Source organism: Salmo trutta, chromosome 5 (genome assembly GCF_901001165.1).
Source record: "Salmo trutta chromosome 5, fSalTru1.1, whole genome shotgun sequence".
Lineage (NCBI taxonomy): Eukaryota > Metazoa > Chordata > Actinopteri > Salmoniformes > Salmonidae > Salmo > Salmo trutta.
In genome coordinates, this window is record NC_042961.1 from 45,077,173 (window position 1) to 45,104,284 (window position 27,112).

A 27,112-nucleotide genomic window follows, 5' to 3' on the forward strand; every position below is an offset into this window, starting at 1 on the left:
ATCAAAATGTCACGGCAGGGTAAGCCTACATGAAATACAGCCCTTATTTGAAGTGTTTCTAAAATTCCCTATGGGCAAACAATGGTGGAAAAACAATTGGAACCGTTTCCCTGTTTGACCGCTAGGTTTTATGGGTATTATGACACCTCCACTATGGGGCTCTATAGACCACCAAAACCCAAATTAGAGCTGGGCAAAATACCTTTTAGTTTCAGAGCAGTGAAGTCCTCGAACGCCTTGCCAGAAACTTCCCAAAACTTGCCAAATTCATAAAATGTCTTGAATGACTACAGTGGGTCTAAAAGGTTATGTTATTCACATGAGGTATGTGTGTGTGTGTTGGGGAGGGGGGGGGGATCTTTGTTTTATAATTTCTGTATATGTTTTACTCTTGGAAGACTAGCCCTTGTCAAAAACACTAGTACCACAATCTAATCTCAGTTTATGTGGGGACTCCTGCCATCTTTGAGATCCTTGAAGATTTACTTCTGAGAGTAAGCAAGGTGAGAGTGTGGATTTTCAATATGGACTTATCTCAAAGCTAGAGTTTGCACTTGCCTGGTGGGAAAATATGCTCTCCTAGATGAACACACACAATGACACATTTCATGTATGTACTGGAGTTAAAATGTATAAATATTTCCTGCAAGTAGTCATTTGAGCTCAGCCTATCTTCCTCCAATTTTTATATTCCGGAATAAAATTTCAGAGTGCTCATAGCTTAATGTTAACTAATTATTTTTTGTTATCTTTCCCCATGGCTAGGGGCCCTATCAGACTTACCCGCATGCAGTACAGATAAGGGCTTAGGCAGAGAGAGAGGCGCCCAATTTTTAATCATAAATACAGGCAGCTCCGCTCATCAAAGTACCAGTGAAGGTTCTTTTTCTCCTTCTTCTCCTTCCCAAACTCACTCCACTTCCTATACATTGCTAACAGTACAGCTGTATTTTTTCTGTTGTTATTTACTCCCTCTCTATCTGCCGGTCTGTGTCTATCTGGCTGTGTGTGTGCCTCGGTGGAGCCGTCTGGGTCCGTCTGTGTCTGGGTCTGTCTGTGTGCATCTTCCAGTTTGTCGGTCTGTGTCTGTTGGTCTGTCTCTGTCTGTCGGCCTGTCTCTGTCTGTCTGTGTGTGTGTCTGTTTGCATCTCTGTCTGTGTGTCGGTGTGTGTGTTGGTCTGTGTGTGTCTGTCACTTTGTGTGTGTCTGTCGGTCTGTATCTGCTGGTCGGTCTGTATCTGTTGGTCTGTGTCTGTCAGTTTGTCGGTCTGTGTGTCTGGGTCAGTCGGTCTGGGTTGGTCTGTCTGTCTGGGTCTGTCTGCATGTGTCTGTCGGTCTATATGTCGGTATGTGTCTGTTGGTCTGTCTGTGTCTGTTGGTGTGTGTATCTGGGTTTGTTGGTCTGTGTCTGTCGGTCTGCGTGTGTCTGTTGGTCTGGGTCTGTTTGGTCTGTGTATCTGTCTCTGTTGGTCTGTCTGGGTCTGTCTGTCTCAATATGTCTGTCTGGGTCTGTCTTTCTGTCCTTGTGTGTCTGCACGTGTCTGTCTGTGTGCAACCAGTAAAATGCATGCCCTGCATTTGCAGTATCCCCCTGAAGTAACTGGAGCAATTCTGTTCCAGGTAAGGGTTATTCACCCCTCCCGTTAAAATGGTTTATGTGGCTGGCATTTTATCAAAGCAGGCAAGGAAAATTAGATTTATTCCATACTTCACAGACGATGAAAAGAACACAAATGCTATTTCATAATCCCTCAGGGGCTTTCCTGCTAAACCTTCAGAGCGGACTTTTTTCCTGCCATCTAATTTTGTGGCGGGGGTCAGATTAGGTTGAACTGGGGCATGTGCGCGTGTGTGTGTGTGTTTACAACTGTAGTAGTTTTTTATGGATATGTCCGCACCGCCGTAAACGTGATACTAATATAACGTAAAGTAAAATCTCAGCTGCAACAATGCATTGCTAACTCTGCAGAGGAATAGTATAACAACCTCTGACACAGGCTTTCACCTCAACTTAGGTATGGAAGTGCACAATGTCAAAAACAACATTCTTTGAAGAACAACTTGAGCGAAGCCTTGAACCAAGGCTAGTATGACATGGAGCATTCAAGTGTTTTGTATTTCTGCTCCAACATATTAGCTAAATTGCTTTAGAAATTAATTTCATAATGGCTATAAATATAAGGAAAAATCCTTCTCGTGGTGGTCATCCAAGCAGTGTCGTGTTCGAGACCACCTGAAGCGAGACCGATTTCAAGATCAAGACCGGAGCAAATCTAGTCTGAGTCTTGGTCTAGACCGGAACTGGGGTCGAAACCGAGTCAAGACCGAGACCAGGAGGGGGACAAGGTGTCCGAGACAGAGTCAAGACCAAGACCAATTTAAGACCATGATTGTAATTTTGTCAAATCACCACCATAAGAGTTCAAAATGTCCAGTATTTCTATGTTCATATTTCAGAACAATTTATACATTATTTAGACATTCAGAATAGTGAAATGATGCATGCTGATGGAAAATAGAGCCACTCTTCAAATTATTACTAACCCAAACACAGTGGAGGACAATGGGCTTTCTACACCTTCAGAGAAGGGCTAAGGATGTATAAATAATGATGATTATATATTATTTTAAATGATGTTCTGATTTAATCTCTTCAGTTTTTGTTGGAAAGGAATGGGTTAATGCTGAAGAGGAAACAAAGATCCAATCCAGATTTTCATTGCTGGTCTTTGGGGAGATAAATCTACCTAGCAAAGTCAGCCATTGGCTAGGCCATCAGAAGTTGGATAAAAGCATCCTCCATTCAACTGTATTAGGGCAACATTTTGGAGTGAGTACATTTTTGCAAAAATGTATGGACATTTCTGCATTCTTGAAGACCAACAGGTCACTGCGTAATAGCAAGCAGTAGTTTCCCCAAGGTCTAAGTAGCTAGCTTTTGTTGTTGGCTAGTTTGCAGCGGCTGCAGCAGGTGTATCAAAGAGGGTGTTGTTGCTAAATTTTTAGCTTCTCCCTTTTCAAGAATAACTTTTAACAAGAGGTTAAGTTTAAAATCATCATCTGGTGAGTGGAACTGTGATTTTTATTGCAGCATGCTTGCTGTTGTTAGCCATCTCTAACTTATGTGTGTGTGAAACATTGTTGCATTTAAAGTGGAACTGACAGCATTTTAGCAAGATTAAATATTATTAAAATCTGTTCATATACACCCCCAGGAAGAATATGACACTTTAAGAAATGTAAACCTTTATATAAACAAGTCATTTGCCACAGGGGCCTGCCAACATTCACTTTGAACTGGACTGTGTTTATACAGGCAGTTGCAACAGCGCGACTTTAGATCATTAGAATGCATTCGCCAAAAGTCACAAAATAACCTCAATGTATTTCTGCAAATATGTAAACACCACAGGAGTCCTTTACTGTCCTATTGATCAAACAACCATGAAAAGGTAGGCTCTCTCGCCCTCATTAATGTACATCAACAACTAATGCTAGCCAGAGCAAGATAAGCTAAAATCTAACAAAAGAACATTAAATAAACCCTCAAACTTATTCAGCTATTTGGCCGTCAAAATTGCACTGCTAAACGATGGGGAATTGTCGCGTCCTCATCCTTCTGCAGCTTGCCTGCATATGCATGTTTGTCCAAACCAAGCACCCAAGCTAACTGGCTACAGTTGGCTAGCTTGCTACTTCCAGACATAAATGAAAGAACACCTCATTCTGACCATTTTACTCACCGCAGCAGAGCTGGTTAGGCTGTTTACGTGTTATCGAGAGTGTTCTTGACTATTACTTTTTTGCCTACGTTTACTGACAGCGGTCATATTCAGGCAGGTGTTGCACGTGCGTAAATTCATCAGTTGTTTTGCGCTCTGGCACACTGAAATCTGAGTAGATAGCCAGAGTGAATTTGCTATCGCAAGAGATATGCTAACGATATAACAGTCGTTCAAATTCTTGCTAGCTAACCAAATGATACCTGCATCTATAGCTGTGAAAATCCACATGAGGGGAAAAGTCAGTCACTCACCCACTCCTCCAATGACATGACATCCGCCTAGCAGCTAGCTAGCTGTCTAGTTAACGTTACGCTCTGTGTTTTTAGCTTGCTACATAAATAGATATGCTAGCCTATTAGCCATGTTATAACTAACTTTTGATCATTACCCTTGCTAGTTTGATTGTATTGACATTCAGAGCCTTAGTTACGTTTGTCCAGAATATTGAGTCATTGAAACTGAAACAGTGCATCCCGAATGGAGGCAGCAAACAACGTACCAGGCCAGCTGTGATTTACAACCTGATAGCAATATTTTTTTGGACTACCAAGAAATGTATTGGTGAATTATATTAATCATGCAATGAACTGCATCCATGTATTCTGCCATCAATGCCGCAGTGTACGTCATGGAATGTTGAGTCAAATAGAACAAATGTTTAAAACCATAAACTGCATGACTTTATTTTTGACTGATATCATGATTGTATATTTGTTTCATATCTGCAAAGTAGTTAAAACGCTGTCAGTTCCACTTCAAACTTTAGGTCACTGCTTACTGTGTGTGCTAAACGTGAAATGTTATTTTGCAATGGGAAGTATTTATTGTACATTTCCATTGGGAAGTGCTTGCTGGCTGTGTTTTTGTATTCTTATGATTGGGACTGGTTTATCATGTCCAAGTTTATGGACTGCTTATCCTTTAACATCATGTGTGTGACTGCTGTCTTTCCATCGGCCCTATGCAGTGGTGTAGTGGTGCCTGGAGAAGTGTGTATACTCAAATTTTGCAAAAAGGTTCCCAAACAGCCCGCCCAGTGAAGCAAAGGCAATGTGTGAAATGTTTTTCCTGTTTTTCTGAGTTTACATTTAGATTTTTTCTGATTTTCACTCTCAAAATCACACACTTTTAATAGACCATCAAATGTTTGTATTTTTTCTAAGTCCACAACAATGCTTAAACCACATCAACCTGATTGGGTTGGCCTGTAGGGGCCTGGCTCCCCAGTGGGTGGGCCCCCTAGACCCATCCATGTCTAGCCCCTAATCCAAACTGCACATGATGACAATTGCGTATCATAAATAGACTACTAACCAACACTTCAGACTAAACTTTTGCCTTAGTTAGCATTTTCTGGTAGACAGGGGCGCAAATTTGGCTTTAGAAGTGGGGGGACATATATATATATATATATATATATATATATTTATTTTATTTTTTATTCAAGTCGGATAAACACTCCAAACAGCCTACCCGACCGCTCGGAGGCGTCCTCATGGTCCTAAAGCACACAGTTGCCTTGTTTTGTATCACATTCCAGTGATAAAACTGGGGGGGACAAAAATGCAATTTCAGAATGTGGGGGGGAAAATGTCCCCCCTGTCCCCAGTGAAAGTTGCCGCCCTGCTAGTAGATATGATACATTTAAACGTCTTTCCTACCCTACAGACTACCGATATCCTTCTTCTGTGATTTGCTCCATGTCAAAACCATTTGAGAGGTGCACACTCTTGCTGCCTGCAGATTATATTCCACTGAAACTTGGCTGTGTGCGCCGTGCATGTGAATATATTTAATGTGCTTTGCGATTGTGTATGATTTCTCTATTGTACTACATATTCGATAAATCGTATACCTCCACTACACTACTTTGATATGCATCAGTAGGGATTAAGATGTGAGCATAAACACTGCCCACTGAAAAAAAAGTGGGTATATGGTTTATACCTACCTGCGTATACCCTCCACTACACCACTGGCCTTTTGTGTTTTACAAAAAGTGCACTCCTACATGAGTGCGCTGGTATTATGGTTGCTGTCCTTTCAGAATCACGAACCTGTCACACACTGAATGCCTATAAGTTTGCCACTGGGCAAACATGTCTATAATAGATAGAAAGGCTGTTAAGATATTGTTTCAAGAAACGGTGTATTTATTTGGCCTGGCGAAGCGATTTTATGCAATGACTGAATGGAAGCTGAGAATTATGAGTTATGAGTCAAGACTGAGTACAGATGTATCCGACACCAAGACAAGACTGGTCTAGAGTACCACAACACTGCATGCAAGTGACATTTTAATTTTGCAATGCAAGTCGTACCCCTAACAATGTTAAGGGGTACGAGTTTCCACCAAAAAGTTGGTAAAATGTCCATCCATCCCCCTCATTAGCATGTAATTAGCATGTCATCATCACCATCTTAACTAAGATATAGACCAATGAGGTCACAATCTCAACCAGGCCGACCCAGAATCATTTCAGTCCCCACTCATGCAGTTAAATCTTCCTAATGCTAAATGGTAATCACTGGGAGTCAATGATGTCTAATGATGCTTGAATCAGCTCTCTCTGCCAACCAACACATTTGCAAATGAGCAGTGACTAGCCATGTAAGCATTTGATTCACAAAAACATTTGGGCGCTATGAAAAATGGAGAATTACACTCAGTCGCACTCCACACTGCCCTTTCCCACCTGGACAAATGGAACACCTATGTGAGAATGCTGTTCATTGACTACAGCTCAGCGTTCAACACCATAGTGCCCATGAAGATCATCACTAAGCTAAGGACCCTGGGACTAATCACCTCCCTCTGCAACTGGATCCTGGACTTCCTGACAGGCCGCCCCCAGGTGGTAAGGGTAGGCAACAGAATGTCTGCCACACTGATCCTCAACACTGGGGCCGAAAAGGGGTGTGTACTTAGTCCTTCCTAAAACTCCCTGTTCACCCACAACTGTGTGGCCAAACATGACTCCAACACCATCATTAAGTTTACTGACAACACAACAGTGGGAGGCCTGATCACCGACAATGATGAGACAGCCTATAGGGAGGAGGTCAGAGAACTGGCAGTGTTTTGCCAGTTCAACAACCTCTCCCTCAATGTGAGCAAGACAAAGAAGCTGATTGTGGAATATAGGAAAATGCGGGCCGAACAGGTCCCCATTAACATCGACGGGGATGTAGTGGAGCGGGTCGAGAGTTTCAAGTTCCTTGGTGTCCACATCACCAACAAACTATCATGGTCCAAACACACACACACAGTTGTGAAGAGGGCACGACAAAACCTTTTCCCCATCAGGACACTGAAAAGATTTGGCATGGGTCCCCAGATCCTCATAAAGTTCTACAGCTGCACCATCGAGAGCATCCTGACCGGTTGCATCACTGCGTGGTATCTGACCGTAAGGTGCTACAGAGGGTAATGCGTATGGCCCAGTACATCACTGTACATCAGAAGAAAGCCCATAAAATTGTCAGAGACTCCAGTCACCCAAGTCGTAGACTCTTTTCTCTGCTATCGCACGGCAAGCGGTACCAGAGAACGAAGTCTAGGACCAAAAGGCTCCATAACAGCTTCTTCCCCCAAGCCATAAGACTGCTGAACAATTAATCAAATGGCCACCTGAACTATTTACATTGACACCCCCCACTCCCACCCCCCCCTCTTTTCCATTTGTTTTGTACACTGCTGCTACTGTTTATTATCTATGCACAGTCACTTCACCCCTACCTACATGTACAAATTACCTCAACTAACTTGTACCGCCCAACATTGACTCGGTACCAGTACCCCCTGTATATAGCCTCGTTATTGTTATTTTATTGTTTATTTTTATTATTTTTTACTTTTGTTTATTTGGTAAATATTTTCTTAACTCTTATTGAACTGCACTGTTGGTTAAGGGGTTGTAAGTTAGCATTTCACGGTAAGGTCTATACTTGTTGTATTTGGCGCATGTGACAAATAAAGTTTTATTTTATTTAATACCCAATCAGACACTTCGAACCCAGAATAGTAATCTTGAGAAGTTTGTCAAACAACTTTGTTTAAATATGTGCCATGTAAGAAAGCTAATGTTTAAGTGCCTTGCTCAGAACATGGGAACATATGAAAGCTAGTGGTTCCTTTTAACATGAGTCTTCAATATTCCCAGGTAAGAAGTTTTAGGTTGTAGTTATTATATTATTATAGGAATTATAGGACTATTTCTCTCTATACGATTTGTATTTCATATACCTTTGACTATTGGATGTTCTTATAGGCACTTTAGTATTGCCAGTGTAACAGTATAGCTTCCGTCCCTCTCCTCGCTCCTACCTGGGCTCAAACCAGGAACACATCGACAACAGCCACCCTCGAAGCAGCGTTACCCATGCAGAGGAAGGGAAAAAACTACTCCAAGTCTCAGAGCGAGTGACGTTTGAAACGCTATTAGCGTGCACCCGGCTAACTAGCTAGCCATTTCACATCGGTTACACCAGCCTCATCTTGGGAGTTGATAGGCTTGAAGGGGTGGGTATAATTTGTGGAACGTTCCAACAGGAATCTGTTCCAAAAAACGTAAAGTAAAAGGTTGCCAACCAACAACGCATACAAAGTAGCAACGCATACAAACCTAGCTAACTAGCTGCCGAATAGGCATCAACTCACCACGTAGCTTATTCTTAATGTTTGTCCATAGGCAAACAGACATGTGAGGACAGACATTTTTTGGAATAAACGTGATGAGTGAAAAACGCAATGAAATAGACCACTCCCTACCCGGTATCTTATTCGGTCGCTATACAACTTTGTTGTTTTTTGGAAACCTTGTTATTTACGAAGTTTTTGGAATAGATTGCTGTTGGAATTTTCCATAAATTACACCCACCCAGGTTGAAGTCATAAACAGCGCAATGCTTGAAGCACAGCGAAGGGCTGTTTGAATGAATGCTTACGAGCCTGCTGCTGCTTACCACCGCTCAGTCAGACTGCTCTATCAAATCATAGACTTAATTATAACATAATAAACACACAGAAATACGAGCCTTGGGTCATTAATATGGTAGAATCTGGAAACTATCATCTCGAAAACAAACGTTTTTTTCTTTCAGTGACATACGGAACCGTTCCGTATTTTATCTAACGGGTGGCTAAGTCTAAATATTTGTGTTAGGCATTGATGTTTATGGTTAGGTACATTGGTGCAACGACAGTACTTTTTTCGCAAATGCGCTTGTTAAATCAACACCCATTTGTCGAAGTAGGCTGTGATTCAATGAAAATTAACAGGCACCGCATCGATCATATGCAACGCAGGACACGTTAGATAAACTAGTAATATCATCAACCATGTGTAGTTAACTAGTGATTATGTTAAGATTGATAGTTTTTTATAAGTCTAATGCTAGCTAGCAACTTACCTTTGCTTCTTGCTGCCCTCGCGTTACAGGTAGTCAGCCTGTTAATCCTTGTGGAGTGCAATGTAAGGCAGGTGGTTAGAGCGTTGGACTGGTAACCGAAGGTTGCAAAAACGAATCCCCCATGAACAAGGCAGTTAATCCCCGTTTCTAGGCTGTCATTGTAAATAAGAATGTGTTCTTAATCTGACTTGCCTAGTTAAATAAAGGTGTAAAAAAATAATAATAATAAAAAATAAAAAAAAACATTGGCAAATCGGTGGCCAAAAATACCGATTACCGATTGTTATGAAAACTTGAAATCGGCCCTAATTAATCGGCCATTCCGATTAATCGGTCGACCTCTAATTATGACATTAGCGTTCTGCGAGTCACTAGTCACTAACTTTAATGTACTTATCTTGCTGGTGTTTTGCGCTCTCACGCGATGACTGTTCCTGTTTAACACAGTCGGCCAGTTCAAACAAGCTTGCTTGCTAATGCAGCACATCAATGTTACAAGCCCGCTCTGCTAAAGAGAGCTGAAATTAATCACATCTGCATTTTTCCCACTTAACTGTCAAGGCGACCAAACGCTGCCAGTTCAGTCTCTGGCTCTGCCACTGTCGCAAGCATAGAGAGCCAGGGTTCGGACGGTGTTGACTCAAAAACTGCAAAAACTGTCACTACCAGCCAGCTTATTGTCATGTGGGGATGGGGGAAGCAAATGAAAGATACAAGTGAGTGTTGTTGTCCCACGACTTCAGCCCCTAATGGAATTGGAGGCGGGAGGGTTTGTTTTGACATCTTCCTCTGGAGATTCTGCCCTACATAAACAATGACTGGTTTTAGATATGTTGGTTTACCATAAAGAGGCTTTTGATGCAGGCTGAAGTTATGCATTGCCTCCGCCTTCATTGTTGGGTAAACTGACGCAACGCAACCTCAGATCGCAAGGCAGAGGTATTGGGAATTACTTGTGAGATTTCAGGGCCTATAGGCTTAAGCTTAGTGAGCTCAAGTGGGCTACAGTCGAGACATGCCCATATAGTATAGCCTTTAGATGTGAGAAGTGAGAGGAACAATAAAAATAATACATATTAACAACTGTATCAATAATACATGTCCATTGGGGTGTGGGGGCAGGATAAATGTCCATTGGAAGGGGGAGGGAGGGTAAAAAGTCCATATTGCCCTCGTCTGACTAGAACGTAGAAGGGGGTGAGAGAGGATAGAGACTGCTTTTTCCAAGGATAAAGTATGGTCTGCAATATTAAAAGGCTCCTGCTGAATTATTAACATAGCCTCAAGTGAGTAGGGGGAATCTATTCTTATCTGTCTGTTAGCGCCTGAGAGACAGTTTTTTTAAAATATGGCTGCTTGGTGGGACATGTGTGGGTGGATAAGTATAATTTTTACTTATTTAACTTTTTTTAACTAGGCAAGTCAGTTAAGAACACATTTTTATTTTCAATGACAGCCTAGAAACAGTGGGTTAACTGCCTTGTTCAGGGGCAGAATGACAGATTTTTACCATGTCATCTTGGGGATTCGATTTTGCAACCTTTAGGTTAAAAGTCCAATGCTCTAACCACTAGGATACCTGTTACACTGATTAGGGTTGGGTAGGTTACTTTCTAAATGTAATCCGTTACAGTTACTAGTTAACTGTCCAAAATTGTAATCAGTAATGTAATTTATGCATTACCCAAACTCAGTAACGTAATCTGATTACATTCTTACAGTTACTTTTAGATTACTTTCCCCTTAAGAGGCATTATAAGAAGATAAAAATGTATGTTACCAATTGAACAACACCTCTTGCAGGATAAATCAATGTTAAAGTTTCCATAGTTGTCACGTCTACTCCCGCTCCTCCCCTCCGGCGTTCGATGTCACCGGTATACTAACCACCGGTCTTGGGATCCATCATTATGCGCACCTGCATGTCATCATGAGGCACACCTGGACTCCATTACCTCACTTATTACCTCCCCTATATCTGGCACTCCCTTACATTTCTTCCCCAGTCAGTATTGATCCTGTGTTTATGCAAAAATGCTACTGTTATGTTGTCTTGTTCCATGTTTGTTGTTTTATTAAATGTTTCACCTGCTTCTCGACAGAAGCCGTAGGAGAACAAAATATCTCTCAGACAGTCGACAAGCAGGGATAGCTTCTTCGTTAGGACCAGCTGGCACAACTGGGGACAGCTATGGGAGAGGTTCTTCGCAGTGTACAACGTCTCGAACATACCAGGGAGGCGTTGCCGTCAACTAGCGTAGGATACTCTACAACCAATCGAGTCAGCACAACAGTCCTTTCAGCAACCCGCTCAGGTCAGCGATGCCCATTTATTCCTCCCGGATAAATATGATGGCATCCCATCTAAATACTGTGGCTTCCTACTTCAGTGCTCCCTCTACTTTACGCACCAGAAGGGAGCTCCCACCACCGAGAGGTCCAAGATTATTTATCTGCTGACTGGGCGGGCTTTGGAGTGGGCCACAGCCATCTGGGAGAGAGGAGAGGAGAGGAAGCGCAAGATTCATATGAGGGGCTCTGTTTAAGGGTATCTCTGATCATTTCCCGGAGGGCAGAGAGGGGGGGTGAGCATCTACTCCAATTACGGCAACGGGACCAGACGGCTGCCAAGTACGCACTCACCTTCCGGACAGTTGCAGCATCCAGCGGATGGAACTAGACGGTGCTTTGTACACTATTCAGAAGAGGTCTGCGTGAGGAGGTCCAGACAGAACTGGCCTGTCGAGACGACAAGCTCTCCTTGGATGCACTCATTGCGATGGCCATCCGTCGAGATAGCCTACTTCGGGAGCGTAGATGTGGACATCTGCCAGGCTCTGGAGAGGGAGCCCGCACCCACTAACTGTCCCCCGAGCGCATCTACGGGGATAAGGGACCGGCTACTGACCTGGGCACACACAGCTGTTGTCGCTGGACATCCAGGTATTTCTCACACTACCCAATCCATCTCTGAAAAATACTGGTGGCCCACCTTGGCACAGGATGTCATTCGCTATGTCAACTCCTGGTCCGCTATGTCAACTCCTGGTCCCCCCCCCTCCGGAACGCTCCAGCAGGGAAACTCCTTTCCGTGCCTCAGCATTCCTGGTCCCATCTATGCATTGACTTTACTACTGATCTCCCCTCTGACGGTTTTATCACCATTTTTGGGGCCAGACCGAAGCTCCTGCGGTTGATGAGTGGTTCCGGCGTGCAGAGGTGTGGAGTGATGCTCACATGAGACTCCAGCACACGGTCCACCATCAAAAGGAGCTGGCAGACCGCCACCACAGTGCAACCCCGGTGTTCTACCCTGGGGATCATGTCTGGCTTTCTACCAGGAACCTCCCACTCGGTCTGCCCTGCAAGAAACTGAGCCCCCAGTTTGTGGGGCCGTTCAAGGTTCTTCCTGAGGGTCACCAAGGTGACGTATAGGTTACAGCTTCCCATTGACTACCGTATCTCACCTTTTCAAGTCTCCCTTCTCAGGCTGGTGGTTCCTGGTCCCCTAGCTGATGCTGTCCCCCATGACACCCCTCCACCCACCCCTGGACATTGAGAGGAGTCCGGCCAATGCCGTCAGATCCCTACTGGACTCTCAACGTCGTGGGGGTTGGCTCCAGAACCTGATGGACTGGGAGGGGTATGGCCCAGCGGAGCAGTGTTGGGTTCTGGTGGAGGACATTCTGGATCCCAACATCCGTGATTTCCACGTTCGCCGCCCGGACCGGCCCACTCGTCCTCGGGGTCATCCCTCTGGTCAGCGTCATCCTTCAGCTGGAGCCGTGCATTAGAAGGGGGGTACTGTCACGTCTACTCCCGCTCCACCCCTCCGGCATTCAACGTCGCCGGTATACTAACCACCGGTCCTGGGATCCATTATTACGCACACCTTTACCTCACTTATTAACTCCCCTATATCTGGCACTCCCTTACGTTCCTTCCCCAGTCAGTACTGATCCTGTGTTTATGCAAGATGCTACTGTTATGTTGTCTCGTTCCATGTTTGTTGTTTTATTAAACGTTTCACCTGCACCTGCTTCTCGACTCACAGCGGCTTCATTACAATAGCTGGCCATATATGGAGGTAAAATTTTCCTTTATGGGTTGGTAAGGTAGGCTTCTACTAACCCATCACTTTCCACTACATATAATAATACAATTAAATAATCTTTACATTGGAAAACAAAGTCTCAGAATTCCAGTCATTCCAATAAATGTTATACCCCTTGATCTTCAGGAATAGCACTTCGAAATAGGGAAGTATAGATTAGCCAAATAGTTTTACCTGAGCATAACCCCAACACTAAGGATTTATTAACCAGCCCTACTCTGTTTATGATTTTATCATGAAGGACTGACTGTGCTCATTGAATTGAAAAATAAATGCTGCGCTCATGGAATGGCATGCTTTGAGCACTACTGAAAAGTGCTTTTTACAGTACCAGTCAAAATATTGGACACCTACTCATTCAAGGGGTTTTCTTAATTTTTTACTATTTTCTGTGTTATAGAATATACCGTAATTTCCGGACTATTAAGCGTACCTGAATATAAGCCGCACCCACTGAATAGAATCTTTTTGTATTTATTTTGAACATAAATAAGCCGCACATGTCTATAAGCCGCAGGTGCCTACCGGTACATTGAAACAAATGAACTTTACACAGGCTTTAACGAAACACGGCTTGTAACAAAAATAAATAGGCTTTAACGAAACACGGCTTGTAACAAAAATAAAAAATTAGCAGTAAGCTTTAGTTGTCTTTTTGCATTGAGTCAATTCCTCACGCTGCTGTTTCCAACATCTTATCGACTCATTAAGACCAAGCTCCCGTGCAGCAGCTCTATTTCCTTTTCCAACAGCCAGATCAATCACCTTCAACTTGAAAGCTGCATCATATGCATTTCTCCGTGTCTTTGCCATGATGAGGGTGACAAAATGACTACCGTAGTAAGTTTGAGAGCGATCGATTTAATCTAAACAGTAAACAAAAAAGTTGTTTGACCTTAACCCGTTCGGCAATTTCATTGGTCTAATGAAAGCGTCATGCCGCCAAAAAACTGAGCACGTCACAGAATGTGTTTTTTTTTTAGAAAAAAAAATTGAAAACGGGAAAAATCCATATATTAGCCGCGTCATTGTTTAAGCCGCGAGGTTCAAAGCATGAGAAAAAAGTTGCGTCTTATAGTCCGGAATTTACGGTACTATGAAATAACAGATGGAATCATGTAACAAAGTGTTAAACAAATCTAAATATATTTTAGATTCTTCAAAGTAGCCACCGTTTGCCTTGACAGCTTTGCACGCTCTGGGCATTCTCAATTAACAGGTGTGTCTTAAATTGATTTGTGGAATTTCTTTCCTTGATGCGTTTGAGCCAATCAGTTGTGTTGTGACAAGGAAGGGGCAGTATACAGAAGACAGCCCGATTTGCTGAAAGACCAAATCCATATTATGGCAATAACAGCTCAAATAAGCAAAGAGAAACAACCCATTACTTAAAGACATGAAGGTCAGTCAATGCAGAAAATTTGTGTGAATCAGGCCTTCATGGTCGAATTGCTGCAAAGAAACCACTCCTTAAGGACACCAATAAGAAGAGACTTGCTTGGGTCAAGAAACACAAGCATTAGACATGGACATTAAACTGGTGGAAATCTGTCCTTTGGTCTGATGAGTCCAAATGTGTGATTTTTGGTTCCAACCGCTGTGTCTTCGTGAGATGCAGAGTAGGTGAACGGATGATCTCTGCATGTGTGGTTTCCACCGTGAAACACGGAGGAGGTGTGATGGTGTGGGGGTGCTTTGCTGGTGACACTGTCAGTGATTTGTTTAGAATTCGAGGCACACTTAACCAGCATGGCTACCACCGCATTCTACAGCGATACACCATCACTTGTGCTTAGTGGGACTATCATTTTTTTTCAAAAGGACAATGACCCAAACCTCCAGGCTGTGTAAGGGCTATTTGACCAAGAAGGAGAGTGATGGAGCGCTGCATCAAATGTCCTGGCTTCCACAATCACCCGACCTCAAACCAATAGAGATGGTTTGAGTTGAGTTGGACCATAGAGTGAAGGAAAAGCAGCCAATAAGTGCTCAGCATATGTGGGAACTCCTTCAAGATTGTTGGAAAAGCATTCTTTATGAAGCTGTTTGAGAGAATGCCAAGAGTGTGCAAAGCTACCATCAAGGAAAGGGTGACTACTTTGAAGAATCTAAAATATATTTTCATTTGTTTAACACTTTTTTGGTAACTACATGATTCCATATGTGTTATTTCATAGTTTGTCTTCACTATTATTATTATACATTGTAGAAATAATAAAAATACAGAAAAACCCTTGAATGAGTAGGTAAAAAAATGTTTGGACACACCTACTCATTCAAGGGTTTTTCTTTATTTTTATCTATCTATCTATACACACACACACACACACATACACACACGCCATTGCAATTGTCAGCCAACGAGAGCACTGCCTCTGTAGACAGGATTCTGCTTCTCCTTGGGACTGGTGTGCTTGTGGATAGTGTGTGGACTCCTGTTCACCTTTCCTTCCTGTCACTGAAGCCCTATACGTTTGAATTCGTTGCAGATAGGACACATATTGATTCCTCTTTCTCAGTCTCAGACACACGCATGCACACACACAGACAAACCCTCCAGAATCTCTACCCTCTGTCTGTGGCCCCCATGGATCTGCAGCACACGGTAATGAGGTGATCCATCTCAAACCCATTTTCAACTCAGTGTTGGGAAATGAGATGGGACTGTAATGGAATCTCATTGATCTCCATGAGTTCTCTCTCATGTTTGTGCTTCAGTCGGGAGAGAGTCCCTCTTATTCTCGTTATACATTGGATCACATTACTTTACGTTTACCTGTGCTACCCATTTAGGTTAGGGTTGCCAACCTTCCCGGTTTGGCCTGAAAATGATCAGTACTCACTATGCCAGAGATTTCTTTGTGACTAAATTAAAATAAAGGAATAGTTCACAATTTGGAGGGATAGTTTAGCCAAAAAAGCATTTGGAGACTGTGGCCAGGTAAACAAAACCAAAGCATGGATTGCTGTCTTACATTGTCCATAAACTGCTTACAGGGTAAGGTAACCGATACATAATTTGGTATTTTGGGTGAACTATCCCTTTAATAACAGCCTAAAATGTTTAAAGACTTTTCAAATCTCTTGGAAGAAGCTTGGTCTGAGTTGGAAATACCAATTTAGGTTTGTGAAAGGTTAAGAAAATGGATTACTTACAGGAATGCACCTTGGAAATTCAAAAATACAATAGGAGAGAGATTGTAATAAATTGATCTTCCACAATACTGGGATTCCATGGAAATGGAAAAACACCATTATAATTTGGAAAAAGCACCACAAAAACTCAAACAATAACATCTACAGATGGTTGAGTTCCACTTCGCTTTTACCCAGTACAAAGTTAACATGTTTTGGAAGCCGTTTGTTTTAAACAGTCGTTAAAAAGAGTAAACTCCCAAAGACCACAATGGCGACAGGCCCAGGGCATATGGTTCAAATAAAAAAATGTAGAAATCTTGCATGCAACAATATAGAGAAGTAGCCTTGTGAAAAATCAATATGCTTTTTTTTGCTAGGACCATATCCCGTCAAAACATCACAACATCATTCATCCCCCAGTTGCTTTTCCCATTCAAAAGCTGAAATGGAAAGGACATCTTCGAAGCCTATGCCAAATAAGTGGGCTGTGAGGACTTTCTTTGTCTGCCATATTGTTTCCTGTCGGCGGCATTGAAACTATTTTTTTTCTATCGCCTTTGTATGCGGGAACTTCCATTTATCAGAGGAAAAGTAAACATATCGAATCTGCCATTGTCAAAATGCTGATTACATTCTCAAGAATTATTGTTTAGCCACCCATAACAGTTCGGTCAGACAATTCCGTTGGATTAACATTCTAGAAGGCTACAGTACGCAACCAATACAGAGTTACTGAACTTTGGGCTATAAATAATCAAAGTTGTTAGATAGTTGAAGACTGGATAAAGTAGTGTGGGCCATTTTGAAACAATCACTTTTGCAATGACACATCACACCATTCAGTCAAGCTCCATTTCACATGGAATCATGTCAATCAGTAAAGCAATTTGATAGTCAAAGCATTTCGCCCCAAAACCCATGAGTCATATGTAATTGACAGCAAAATACAGCTTACTTTTCATCAGTTAGCATCTTGCCAGAAAATCATGGGCAATGGTTTGCAAGACATTTACAACCACCACCAATAATACCTCTTCGAATATCTTACATTGTTAACACATTTTTTTTTAAAATTTGGCTGTCTTTTAGCAAGACATTTGTCTGTTTATCATTTTTAAACATCAATATTTGATCTGGCAGTGTGAATCATAGACAATATGTCCACTGTTATGTTTTGTTCCTGTACATCGAGGTACCTAGCGAAGTGAAAAACTAACTGATGCAGAGAGTAAACAACCAGATTGTTCCTAACACAGAGAAAGTGGAGAGATCGGTTGGCGCTCATCAGAGCATGAGGCTCTATGTGGCATAAACTGACATGAAAGGTGCGCTGTGTGTGTGTGTGTGTGTGTGTGTGTGTGTGTGCATGCGTGCGTGCGTGCCCGTAAACTAGTATGCCCTCTGGTGCATGACGCTAGAAACACAAGATGTGCTCACCATAGAACTGTGTGAAAGGAAAGACAGTGCCTTCATGGGTGTCCCTACCTTGGTGGTCTGTTTGTACTTAATTATCTACTGAAAAAGTCTGTAGGAAGTAAATGCTGGGATGCCTGTGTGTGTGTGTGTGTGTGTGTGTGTGTGTGTGTGTGTGTGTGTGTGTGTGTGTGTGTGTGTGTGTGTGTGTGTGTGTGTGTGTGTGTGTGTGTGTGCGTGCGTGTGTGTGTGTGTGTGTGTGTGTGTGCACTCGTGCATGTGTATGGAGCCAGCTGTAAGCCATCCAGGCCAAGCTGTTGTTGCCAATGTAACGGGTGGTGGTAGGCACAAGTCTACAGAGGAGTGTGTGTGTATTTCAAGTCCTAAGAAAAGTTATTACCGGTGATGCGATGCTGACTACAGTATGAGAAAAGAAATACAACAGAGCACAGACCATTTTCTCTGTTCTGTGCCTGGCATTCAACTGCACACAATGGGCATTCTCTCCCATAACAATTTTTGTCCTTTGTGGTTCAACCAGACTGAAATTCTCTCCTTCTCCATAGGCAGATGCATTTGGGACAACAGCTTTTAAGCATCCAAAGCTACAAGGGACGGGATAATATTCTCATATGGTCTTTGCACTCGGTAGCTATGGGGGCCTGTCAAGGACAACACAGGTTCAACCGCTGACACCATATGGCAGAGTGTTTGTTCTGGTCCACTGCAAATAAAGCCATGTAGTGGGGCTTCTCGCTCAATTCACAGGTCGCAGGATCAAGATCAGCTTTTCTGCCTCGGCACTAAACCTCATGTTTACTGACTCTCTCACTGCCTCCATCTTCCTTAAACCATTTCTTAATCCTTCCTCCATTTCATCCCCCATCTCTTCCTTTTCCCCCCTTTCAAAATGATTAACTGTACGTGCAACCAAATCATCTCCCTCCCTCCCCTTTTCCCAGTGAAATACGCAGCCCAGTAGTCTGCAGTAGCATATACCAAGAAGGACAGCATGTCTTGTAAAGTGATACAGTTTAAGAATAGTCCTTACGTTTATAATTGGTCAAGATGCTCCAAGGATTCTCCAATCAGCTCCTCAAATCAGTCATCACCACTGTAACCCTCTTGTAGAGGTACATAAAGGGTTGCAAAATTCCTACTTTCCCAAAATTCCAAGGGTTTCGAGTAATCCTGGTTGGAGGATTCCAGATGTCCTACCTATTCCTTCCTGATTCCGGGAATGTACAACATTGCATTTTGGGAACGTTATTGGAATTTTGCAACCCTAGGTGCATACATTTGTAACTAGTCCTATTCCTTAATCCGTTCCAGCATCACTTTCCAGGCACATACAATACACTTAAAAGAGAACCCCCCTCTATGAACTCCTAATGAGAGTGAGCAAAGAGATCAGAGCCTGCTGCTATACTCCCTCAGTTTTTGGCAGGCTTCATAAAAAAGACATTCAGGAGAATTACCTCCCTTCTGTCGACTGCAATGGCAGACTGCAATGGTAAACAGCAGGGTGTTTTTAGCACCACTGCCTACCATTGAACCAGCACATTTGCTCTCCCTCTGTAACAGAGTCTTTTCTGATCAAGTCTCATTTGCTAAAACAGATGAAGCAGTAGGAATTGACATTGAGGTTACTAGGCCACAGAGCAATCGAGATGAAATGTAAACAAAACCGTCAAATGGCGTAGCCTATGACAATACGTTGTAGTTAATTGTGCATCAAACCCTGTTCTGCGTAAGTCTGGCTTTGTTTTGGATTTACGAATCAGTATTGAGTCAATTCATATGCCAAAACAAGCAAATCCATCAGACAACAATAGACAGTACACAATGAAATTGACCAAACATATGTTGATATTTTTAGATGTATTTTACCGACTTTTTCTGGAGAAACCAAACACGTCATCATAGAGACCTTCTTTGTGTACTTGCGAGTGCAAGGGAATACGTAACCTACAGCTAGCTTGGATGTCGAGGGAGGGTGGTTGACCCCGAATCAGGCCAAACGGTGTAAACTGTGCCCAGAGGGTGTTATTGAACACAAAGTCTCTGTGGAGTTAGGTAAAAGGCTTTATTCAAATCGATAGCTAGCACATTAACCTTTTCTGCTTCAACATGACAGGATCAATACACATCCCAGAGCTAACCGACACCAAGGGACTGTAGGACTCGAGCTTGAACGGACCAAATCTGAATGTGTTAGGTCTTAATATGCTGTGACTTCTTTGGGGGTTTATTTTACGTTTGGATATCGAGCTGAAGATGGACCTATTTTGATTTTGTAGTTCTCTTTAAGACATACTTTAATACGTATAATGTGGATGTGTTTTTATGTGGTACATTCTCTCTGTGACAGTAACTGGCATTCGTCTAATACCTTCCCTTTATGTGAATTTATATTTGACTAATATGAAACGTGTTTAGAAACCACATTTCACATGGTCAAAATAAATATTATACCTTTCCAGCTTCCGTTCCTAATAAATTGTCACCAATATGGAATAATCAAAAATGATCAAAACAATAGGGGTGGTAGGTAGCCTAGTGATTAGAGCGTTGGGCCAGTAACCGAAAGGTTGTTAGATCAAATCCCCGAGCCGACAAGGTAAAGATCTGTCGTTCTGCCCCTGAACAAGGCAGTTAACCCGATGTTCCTAGGCCATCATTGTAAATAATAATTTGTTCTTAACTGACTTGCCTAGTTAAGACATTTTTTTTTATAAATAAATAAAAAATAGACGGCACACATGGTATACCTCACACATCAAGCCAAGAAAAATTGTTGAGGTACAAAATCAATGTATTTGATCTTACATTATCAGTATACTGTATATTTTGATATTATATGCATGCAAAAATATCCATTATAGATACAGGCCTACAAGCAGAGAGTATCGGATCTTGGACAAAAAGAGTCGATGTTAATCTATTCTCTGTATTGGATGTCCCCCTAAGGCAGAACATTGCTAGGCTTTTTAGGTCACAGTGAGGCTTGTTCTGGGTGCAGTAATACATTTATAATGTGCAGTCATACATGTATAATGATGTATCTGAGACTACAGACACAATATCCTATCCAAAGTGACACCATCATTCTTTACGTAACCCTGCTACAAATAGGGGCGTAACTTTTTGCTTGAAATACAGTATGTCACACTTTATAAACTTTGACATATACAGTAGCTTCACACGTTATTCTACATAATCTACTGTCATTCACATTAATCCACTCCTCAAACAATCACACCTAAAAACAAAAAGAAAGCATACTTTATTATCTACCTAATATACTGTATATGATGGTCCTGCTCAGAGTGAAATCATTATCACACAAAAAGACCGTCAAGCATGCAACATTCAGATATGCAACAGGCCTGCAGAGTATTCTACTACAGAAATGAATGGTTTCAATATCTGTGCAATGGGGTGTTAAAAATGAATGGAATATCATTAACAGGGAGAGAGACTATTATAACATTTTATTTCTCAGAAGACTAGAAAGTCAATCTTGCCACCACGCAGAACTACTTTTGTTTACAAGCTTCATGGCATTATTCACACCCATACCATTTATCATAATTGAGATTATTATTAAATACCTGCAGATTTAATGAAATTAAAACGTTGTCTCAGAAAGACAATGCTCTGTTAAGGTTTTGACAAAGTTGTGCCTTTGGGTGATAAAGTAGAATAAGCTGTGTAAATAATACCTCATTAAAATAAGTTATTTGTTGTACAAAATGATAAGGGTAAGGTCCAATTTCCTTAATTAATGCCCTGAATTGTCTGAATTGAAAAGGTCCTCTTCTGTGCTTCTATTTGAAGTTTTACAAGTTTAAACTTTTCTATAAAGTGTGACAGTAGATCAAAGTGTCAAGTTTAATATCCCTAAGGAAGTCACCTGTAATAATCTGTTTTATCAACCATGTGCAAGTCTCTCCATCTCAGAATGACCATTGCAATGAAGTACAATTACACTGGCTTTAGTTTGTAAAAGGGAGCTTACATGTCTCGCTGATTAAACATTTACAAAATGGTCTTAGTAAAACTTTAATTTTAGTTTAACAAAAAAATGCAAGGTAATTGATCAAAAAATTTCGCTTAAGACTTGAAAAAGTATTTTTTCTGTGACATTCCACTGGCATGGAATTGAATAGGAGAAATAAGAAAACATGAAAACCACCTTTCACTCAACAATCTGGTCTCAATAAAAATTCCCCGTATCATGCACTTGTTTAGTCACGATGTTATGGTATATAGTGTTCAGTTTGTACAGACAGAATAAAAACAACTTCTGTTCTTTTCAAATGTTCCGAAAAACAAACCAAGGCTGTTAACTTGAGGTACTCACAGATCTATGTTATATTGACACAACCTTATCACGCTCCCATTTAAAACAGCTTGCCAGCCTCTACCATTAGCAAAAAGGTATTTGGTGGTTTTCAGGAGAAAAAAAGACAATCCAAGGCCTCAAAAAGTTGAGAACAAAATGAAACTCGGTGGAGCAGAGAAATCAAACCATCTGTTGAACTTCAATGCTAATCCAGTACATTTGACCACCATATAAATTCAAAAAAAAGCACAGAACCTATTAGGTATTACGTTTTTATTTCAGTGGTAAGTTATTGTTATTCTTTCCTAGTTGTGAAACTACCCCGGTCACGGGAAAGGGATAACTGGATGTATACTCAATTTCCGCAGTGGAAAGCTCCTAGTCAGAGACCTGAAAACTACCCTAACAGATTCAACCTAAATGTTCAGTATGCTGTTCTAGGGACCAGAGGGGGGAATATCAAGTCTGTACGAACCTAATAATGAATCTAACAGGAATTTGTCAAATATTTCCTTTGTTTTTCTCCACACAAGAATCTACCGGTAGCCTGAGAAATCGAATACATTATCACCATGAGTAGGAGGTGAACAACACTCCCTCTCACGATTCATGAAAGAAGAAAAAAAACACCTGTTTGCTCAAACCAGTGAAGCTTGCAATTTAATTTTAATCAGCCTGCAAACAATCGCTCATTAGTTAGAGGAATGATGATGGAACTCAGTGAGCTGTGAAGCTCCACATTCTAGGAGTGCAATACATAACACAGGTCCTCTTATAACAGGGAGGAACCTAGTCAACCAAATCCTCATTGGCAGGGGGAGGTCTTGCTGGAGCAACACAAGTTATTCCTGACTGTCATGGTCCTTTAACCTTTTTAATATAAAAAATTGAACGAGGCAAATATGTTCTTTCATACATTTCCAAATTGATTTTCTTCATTTTTTTTAAGACATGTTAGTATTCAACATGACCATAGCAGGTCAGATTTCTAGTAATTTTCACGGTCAAACTACTACTTTAAATAAGCGAAATATACTTGTTTTAATAATCCAGGTTTAAGTTCTAAACCTGGAAAAGACCAGCCTTTCTTCCTTCAAGAATGAGATGTGCAAGTTTTGCAGGGAAAGGAGGGCTGAGGCGCATCAACACATACAGTCGAAGGCCTCCATCGAATCAAATATGACAGCAATCACAGCAATCACTCTCCGTCCTGGAAAATCCATTGTATTTTCAATTGTCTCCGCCAATCATCATGAAAGAGGCAGCCTACAGCGCGGAAGCACCGCAGTAAATTGAAAGTGTAATTTCTGACAATATGGGAGCCCAGCGGTCGGGATGCGATTGCCTCGTCTATTTCCTCAGCAAACGTAAAATAAAATGGATGCTCCATTCCAAATAAATAAGGTTGGGAATAATAGTGGTGCAAATGGCATTCACCCGAGGTTAGAGAAGCCTCATTGGGTACATCGTTTGGAAAGGGACATTGCAGCATACCACCCTTTATTGCCTTTTACCACTTTTGGCAGCTAGTGCTATCGCATGCCCAAAATTAATGGGAGAGTAAAGTTAGTTTTACTGACAGATCTGGTTAATGTCAAGCGACATGTTTAGCTCTGTTTATTCAGAAGGGAATATAGTTGACAAGTTGGCAGACTGGAAGGATAAAATACAATGCATTTGCCATGTTTTTGTCCTCAATGTAGCTGCAGGCCTATTATGATATAGTGTGTGTGTTGTGCTGTCACTAGGATAACTGTGGGAGAATTTCCCTATGGTTTTGATTTCATAGGAACAATATAATATATGAAAAACACACAACCTTATGACAACAGTTTTTGGTAGTTGAAAAACAGACCATGTATACAGATGTATAGCCAGTGTTTTTTTTCTTTTCTGAAGCCTACAAATCACACTGAATGGAAAGAAAAAACACAGGTCAAATTGCATGCTTCCTCCACTTAACATAAACCATACATCCACAAATCTTTCTTCCCATGTACTACGTTTCCCTGTATTTAAGAACACATCATGAAGACAACAAATACGAATACAAATCTCAATGTGTATTCCCCAAAGCCATTATGGCCATGATCCAGAGTACCCATTTGATCATTAAAAGTAATTTACTTTTAATTTCCAAACCCCAAACATTGAGAGCACATAAAATGACAATTGTTCAATCAGACAAATAGGGATTTCCTGCTAAATAACAGGTTTTAGGGACTTTCCAGTTGCGAGATTAATTGTAACATTCTAAAGCAATTTACACAAACAACCACACTCTGGAACCCCGAACATGTGGTCTTCCCTGATTCCTCCGCAAATTGCCACTGTCAAAGTAATGACATTCAGATTAGAATTTTCCATTTGTTTTGAATATGCCTCTGACCAAGCTAATAAATAGCAATGACATTCTCATTCATTTGATACTTTCCCTTAAACAAAAACATCCTCTTGTAGACTTAGCAGTTGTTTACCCTTATCCAATGCTCTATTTACTGGTGTCATGCCGTATTACTGAGGATATTCTCATTATCTGCAGTCTGCACCATAATCTTGGTAATTCCGTAATTCACATTCATTAAAATACAAATATAAAGACTAAAGACGGTTTAGAAGCAGTGTCATGTGTGAGATTTTATGTCCATGTGTCAGAGTGTCAGAGGGTAGATTCTAATACCATAACTTGCTCACTTTAAATCAATATGCCTTCACTGAAAACATTTGAGTGGATTAGAAAGGTGTTAACTATATGGAAATAGCTCCATTTAGACTAAACAAGGGATTTCTACATCTGTATTGCTTAAAAACTATTCTGTCATCTCTGATCTATCAGGGGGACTTGGGGAGTCAGGGAGGGAGGTGAGGACATGATCAAACCAGAAAACCCATAGGACTGGTTTCCTGGACACAGATAACACCTAATTCAAGACTGAGAAACACATGAAAACTTTTTTAACCAGCAAACTGATGACTACTCCGTTAAGCAGTGCCAAATCTTTCAGGGTATTCATCCCCATAACCTAAGGTTATGCAGCACGTAGGTCTCCCAAATGACACCACAGTTAAAGTCATAGACAAGACAACTAAATGACACGTTCAGACATTCCCACCTTTACCAGAGAAGTTTGACTGTCCGAGTTTGATAGATTTGATAGATCGAAAATAAATACAATTCAGAAGAAATTCCCCAGAAAAAAAAACCCTACTGTAACTCTCGGTAATACTGGGGAAATATCAATGGCATGTGAGTTGCCAAACCCCCCTGGCTCCCAAATGGAATAATATTGGCCTAGTGCAGATATTTTCAAGATTAATCATGAGGACCGATCCAACATGACCCAGGATTTTTGAGAGAGGTAGGTTTTTTTTTTAATGCAGGATTTGGCAGGTTTTGGCAGGTTTTGGCAGGGGACAATCCTATTCATACATGAAACTGGTTTGGCAACATGGCAAATCCTCGCTATTTACTTTGCAGGATTATAAGCAATTATCATAGGCTATTTGGGTTATTATAACTCTCCTCCTGAATTCTTTGGTCAAAAGGGTCACATTTCTGGACAATTATGGTTGCCTCCAGAAATTACTGTAAAATTATCCAACTAAAAGGCCATTGTAGAGTTGGTTTCAACAAAATGGAGATTGTGAGCCCTGGGTCATCATGGCTGTCAAAGGGTCATGAAACTGTACAAAAGTTTGATTTGTATAGTAGTGGTTATAAGGGTACATGGAGAGATATTTCCCCCCTTGCACTTGCACACTTTTCAACACTGAGTTGATCGTTTCATCACAAACTCAAGACTTAACATTACACTCCAGAGAACTACAGGATGAACTTTGGCTATAGGGTGTTGTCGATTATTCTGATCCAAAAATGTATGTCATTAAAAGAGCCATTTCCCAACAGGCCTCAACCATCTCACCCTCTGCTCAACAGATAGTAGTTTTCGAACAGCAGATTTGTCACGCCCAGCAGATTTGTCAGAGCCTTTTTATTTCTCTATTTGGTTAGGTCAGGGTGTGATTTGGGTGGGCAGTCTAGATTATGTATTATCTATGTTTTTTTATTTCTATGTTGGCCTGATATGGTTCCCAGTCAGAGGCAGCTGTCTTTCGTTGTCTCTGATTGGGGATCATATTTAGGCCGCCTTTTCCCACTGGGGTTTTGTGGGATCTTGTTTTTGTGTAGCTGTTTTGAAGCCTGCAGAGTTTGTTTTTGTATTTCGTTGTTTTGACGGTGTTCATTTTAATAAAGAGAAAATGTTCGCCTGCCAGGCTGCACCTTGGTCTCATCCTTCAGACGAATGTAACAAGATTAAAAATATTCCCTGCCCTGAGGGGCTTTTGCAAAACCCGCCTCCCTATGTTCCCTTTTCCCTATTCAGAGAGAACAGTGTGTTGATACTCCATACTTAGAAAACACTAATTCTTGCTGAGTGAAGAGATCGTCCCAATCAGAGGCCAGAATTGTAGGTGAACCAGAGTGCAGGAACTCTATGGCCAAAGCAATCACACTGTCCTGCAGGTGCATTAGAGAGGGAACATATTCATACCATTATGTAATGTACACTTCTCTTTGAAAACTGCTCCAGATTTGTCTCTTAATCCAAATATGTTGAGTCAAAGTTGAAGTGCTTTTTTGGAGGGAAAGTTCGCTTTTTAAACTAGGCTTAAGATTGTGTTAGATTCCAGTTGTTATATTCCCCTCGTGCCTGAAATCATTCGTTTTTTTGTAGTTTTTTTTTTGTTATTGCCAGGAACAACTATTGAGAAGGACTTTAAACAGATAAATTCAAGCATAATTGTATCTCTGATTCTAATAGTAAGTAAATGACACAGCTTACATGGGGAAGCCTAATGGAAAAAAGTAATACTAGAACAAGTGTGTTACGTCATACAGTA